Here is a 6,000-nt window from a genome sequence, read left to right on the forward strand (position 1 = left end):
CCAATGCTTTAAATGTAGATGTTTATGTTCTAGATGTTTTTTGTTTTTTTTAAAGGGACATGAAGGTGATCGATATACAAAAGTAATACAATACCGGTAGAATTGAAACGCTATAAAAAGGCAACAGAACATATTTTATGAAGCAAGGCTCTGTACGTCTGTTTGAATGGTTTGTTTATATGCTGTTTTAACGTAACTAAGACTATCTTGAGATAATTTGTTTCCAATAAATGACTCATTTGTGTGTACTGTGATGTATTTATTTTTCCCCCCACATGTGCATTTGGGAATATTCCTGGTTCAATGCAAGTGAAGCGCAATGGACAGCATTTATGACATAATGTTGATTAGTACACACAAAATTCTTTCTTTCGACTAGTTCCTTATTTTCTTTAAAAAGAGCGAAAATCTGTGTTACAGTGAGTCACTTACAATGGAAGTGAATGGGGCCAAGCTTTAGAGGGATTAAAGGCAGAAATGTGAAGCTTATAATTTTATAAAAACACTTGCATTAATTCTTCTGTTAAAACTTGTGTATTATTTGAGCTGTAAAGTTGTATAAATCATCGTTTTATGGTTCATGGCGTTTTCTCGTCATGGCAACAAAGTTGTAAAATTCTTTATAAATGTAAAGAGAAAAGGTTTTTAAGGGATTTTATCACACATACATACATTGTAAGTGCCTCACTGTAACACAGATTTTTGCCTTTTTAAAGAAAAGGAGGGGCAAGTCGAAATAATTTTTTTGTGGTAATCAACATCATGACACAAATACTGTCGATTGAGCTTAACTTGTATTGAACCTGGAATATTCCTGTAAGTGAGAAAACAGCCTATTTCTGTATTGAGTAGGCTGTTGAAAATCATTTAGGTTATTTGACTGTTTCAAATGGGGTACTGAAACTGCATCCCCATTTGCATTGTAAAGAACTAAATTGGGCAAAAACAGGAGGATTTTGCTAATTGCTGAAAATTTTTTTACAAATACCTAACCTTTTCAGGATGATAATGCTTTTAGTGAGAAATGTACAGTTTGCTATTAAAGCACAATACTGAATATTAGCTACCAATTCATAGATTAATGTTGGCTGCAAAACCGTTTAAATCCCCATGTCATGTATAAAAATTGGTTGCCAAGTATGTACTTCTCTCATGCACAATCCTCAGGTCCTAATTCTTTTATTTGTTTTTAAATGTTATGTTTAATGATGTAATTTCTCAAACATCTGAGGCGTTCACTGTAATGTGAACTGAGAAAAAATTAATACACTGCATGTTTTTACTTTAAGATTAATCTTACTCTTTGTTATGACCATGCCGGTGCAAATTAAATATATATATGGGAGCACAGTAAAAATGTGCATGGCGACAGAGAGATGATTTAATTATACACAGAGGATTATGCTCAATTAATGACGCACCAGTGATTGACAGCCCACATTCCTCTTGAGAAACTAAATGGTTCACCTGGACATGGTGAAAATAATTTTTCATTAGTGGGTAATTTCTTTAATTCTGTAATATTTCAGTCCCCCAGCCTTTTTAAAGTAGTGGTTAACTAAAATGAAATGTTGATAATGGATATGTCTGTTATAATGAATTAAAATAATATTTACCCTAAAAAGGATGCCTGCTTACTAAGTTATACCAAGCATTTAGTCCCTGAGGCACTTCACTGAATTTGTACCTAGAAAAAATTTATAAAATGTACACACTATATGATTTTTGTCATTAATCTAAACATTTATTTGTGTTCCTTTGCTGAGAAAGATATAAAAAAAGTGCATGATTTATATATATATTATATACATACATACATACAGTTGAAGTCAGAAGTTTACATACACTTGGTTGAAGTCAGGACCATCGGGAGAGCCAGGAACCGGGTTTTCCCGGTGGGCCGGCCACGAAACGGGGCCGAATGGGCCGCGATAAGCTGAAATAGGCCACCGCATTATGCAGAATGGGCCACAAAACGGCGCTGCGATATGCAGAAAAGGACAGCAAACCCCCCCCCCCCCCCACACACACACCTGAAGGTACCACGTTCATCTGTACAAACAATAGTACCAAGTATAAACACCATGTGACCACGCAGCCATCATACTGCTCAGGAAGGAGACGCATTCGGTCTCCTAGTGATGAACGTAGTTTGGTACGAAAAGTGCAAATCAATCCCAGAACAACAGCAGCTTGTGAAGATGCTGGAGTAAACAGGTAGACAAGTATCTATATCCACAGTAAAATGAGTCGTATATCGACATAACCTGAAAGGCTGCTCAGCAAGGAAGAAGCCACTGCTCCAAAACCACCATAAAAAAAAGCCAGACTACAGTTTGTAAGTGCACATGGGGACAAAGATCTTACATTCTGGTCTGATGAAACAAAAATTGAACTTTTTGGCCATAATGACCATCGGTGACCAGGGTGAGGCTTACAAACTGAAGAACACCATCCCAACCATGAAGCATGGGGGTGGCAGCATCATGTTGTGGGGGTGCTTTGCTGCAGGAGTGACAGGTGCACTTCACAAAATAGATGGCATCATGAGGAAGGAAAATTATGTGGATATATTGAAGCAACATCTCAAGACTTCAGCCAGGAAGTTAAAGCTCAGTCGCAAATGGGTCTTCCAAATGGACAATGACCCCAAGCATACCTCCAAAGTTGTGGCAAAATGGCTGAAGGACAACAAGGTCAAGGTATTGGAGTGGCCATCACAAAGCTCTGACCTCAATCCGATATAAAATTTGTGGGCAGAACTAAAAAAGCCTGTGCGAGCAAGGAGGCCTACAAACCTGACTCAGCTACACCAGTTCTGTCTGGAGGAATGGGCCAAAATTCCAGCAAATTATTGTAAGAAGCTTGTGGAAGGCTACCCAAAACATTTGACCCAAGTTAAACAACTTAAAGGCAATGCTACCAAATACTAACAAAGTGTATGTAAACTACTGACCCACTGGGAATGTGATGAAAGAATTAAAAGCTGAAATAAATAATTCTCTCTACTATTATTCTGACATTTCACATTCTTAAAATAGTGTTCCTAACTGACCTGAGACAGGGAATGTTTTCTACGATTAATGTATTTGGCTAAGGTGTATGTAAACTTCTGACTTCAACTGTATGTGTGTGTGTATATATATATATATATATATACACACTACCGGTCAAAAGTTTTGAAACACTTGACTGAAATGTTTCTCATGATCTTAAAAATCTTTTGATCTGAAAGCATATGCTTAAATGTTTGAAATTAGTTTTGTAGACAAAAATATAATTGTGCCACCATATTAATTAATTTAATTATAAAACTAAAATCTTATTAAAAAAAAAAGTTTTTGAAATTGATGACTTGGACCAAATAATAAAGAAAAGCAGCCAATAAGTTCCCAACATAGATGGGAACTCCTTCAATACTGTTTAAAAAGCATCCCAGGGTGATACTTCTAGAAGTTGGTTGAGAAAATGTCAAGAGTACATGTCTGCAAATTCTAGGCAAAGGGTGACTACTTTGAAGATGCTAAAATATAACACAGTTTTGATTTATTTTGGATTTTGTTTAGTCACAACATAATTCCCATAGTTCCATTTTTGTTATTCCATAGTTTTGATGACTTTACTATTATTCTAAATGTGAAATATATATATATATATATATAATAAAGAATGAGTAAGTGTTTCAAAACTTTTGACTGGTAGTGTATATATATATATACATATATATATATGATTGCTAATGTGGACATGCCATCCATGGTTGCTGGACTACTGTGTGTACTGTTATTTCCTTCCTATTTTAACAATTTCTTCATGTACGAATAAATTACTAAAATTTGATGACTAAGCAGAAATCTGAAGAAACTGCTATCTACCATTTAAAATAATTTTTATTTTTTAGTTTTGTGTGAAATTGAGTAAATATAGTGCTAAATAAGTTCTTGACCAGTCTGACCTGAGTTGCACAGTTGGATGTCAGGAATGAGGTTTTCTGTGTTGGTCCTGCATTTAGGGGTGGCACGGAAATTTTTAACTGCTCATTGTATGCTAACTTTAAACCACATCTCTTACCTGTTTGATGGAAGTACTGTATGTTTGATGGAACAATCTTATGTCAATAAATGTATCTTAAGTGACCTCACACAAATGGGAAATATGTCATTATTTCTTGTAGTTATCCTTTATATGTAACCGTATATATCATAGCATAAACATTGTTAATTGATTGTTAAACTGTGAATAATGTGTGTTTATCGAGATAACCTGGTAGATATGAATGTAAGCATGGACAAACCAGCCTGCAAATAATTTAAGGTTTTAAAAACCCTTCATACAGACCAATGTTATGCTTGCTTTAATAAGCAATAGTGACAGCTGATGTCACATATGACAGACCAGTTCTACCAGATCAGTGCTGATCAACTTATACCTTTATGTATTGTTTATTAGTGAATCCCAGGTGGCATGTTAACAAAATCATTTTGCTATGTGCTCTCCACATAGCAAAATGATTTTTGTCAAACTTTCAGAACTTGTAATAGTGTTGAATCCACACACTAGTGCAATATATTTATTACATATTGCCTTTTGTGTATTTTGGGCTATACATCATGATAATTGTTTTATCTAACACATTTTACAATTCAACACGAGCATAATTCGTAACACATTAGCCATGATGTTAAAAGGCTCATTCCTGTGCTCTGATGTTTTAGTTAGGGTAAAATTTGTCCTGGAGAGACAGTGAATTCTGATCCTGAATGTTTTATTGCAACGTGTTTTTACAGAAGAGTGTCTAGAATTATGGACAGGTGGACGAGGGCTTGTTTGAAATACATCATTTTTTGTGCGGGGTGATAATACAAACAGTTTTGCCTTTACTTGTGCATTAATTTAGAAGCTAAATCACATGGCTAGATTATACTTACATTTTTTATATACTTTAGAGAACATGTACTGTATACAGATATACAAATATAGACAGGATGTGGAGTCTTTTTCAAGATATAATTTTTGTAAGGCAACGACCGCATTGCTCAGTTATTTCCCCATGTGCTTCTTTGAAAGTCAAGTTATTTTTGCATGTGGTCAAATTAGGAACAGGAGCACACTTTCTGCAATGTATGTAGTTCTACCTGGTTAGGCCTACCGCACATATTTCTGGCTCAGACCGTTCTTTTAAAATTTAGGAGCATAATTAGTAAATGTTTCTAATTTGATTATGTAATCCATTACTACCCAGCACTGGCAGTCCCGCTAATGTGTGGCAACACTGAGAATGCAACACACATGCGTTGCATTATGAACGGGATACTGAAACATTTGGAAATGCAATAACACATGAACTCACAAACAGTATGTTTTGGGCCTAATTAGATCCATTTTGAAATAAAATAACTTGAATGTGTAGGTTCTGCTTGTTCTCTCTCTCTCTCTCTCTCTTCTTAATTTTGGGAAGATTTCAAACTATTTGAATCATTTTCTTTAAGGTAATACAAGACCAGTGCATATTGCTAAGCACAGATGTCTTGTAAAGGGAAATGTACTGTCAGTCAGTCATAAACCCAGATAGGGTGGTCAGGGTACTTGGTTTACCCTGAAGGGGTTTATTTTGTCATAATGACCAGCTGACTGTACATTATCCCGCTTATTACAAAGCTAAGTACTAAGTCTAAATTATTTTATTATTTGAATAGAGAGTGTGGAGTGATGCAATAGACATGAAATACAGCTATGTATGAAATTGGTTGCCAGGGACAACAGTCAATTAGTATACAGCAGGAGTCGGCAAACTATGGCACGGGGTAATCACTGGCACGTCAGCAACAGCGAGAGAGAAGTAGACTATTTTATTTATATAAATTCCGCACATTCCAATCAACATCTTGATGTGATCCTCATGATCACGCAGCGTGTTTTCATCAGCTGAATGGGAGGCTAAACAAAAAGTTAAATTGTGACGAGACTGCAGAATACCCAACAGACTTGTGCAGCGCGTGC

The sequence above is a fragment of the Myxocyprinus asiaticus genome, chromosome 14, assembly GCF_019703515.2.
Source record: "Myxocyprinus asiaticus isolate MX2 ecotype Aquarium Trade chromosome 14, UBuf_Myxa_2, whole genome shotgun sequence".
Taxonomy (NCBI): domain Eukaryota; kingdom Metazoa; phylum Chordata; class Actinopteri; order Cypriniformes; family Catostomidae; genus Myxocyprinus; species Myxocyprinus asiaticus.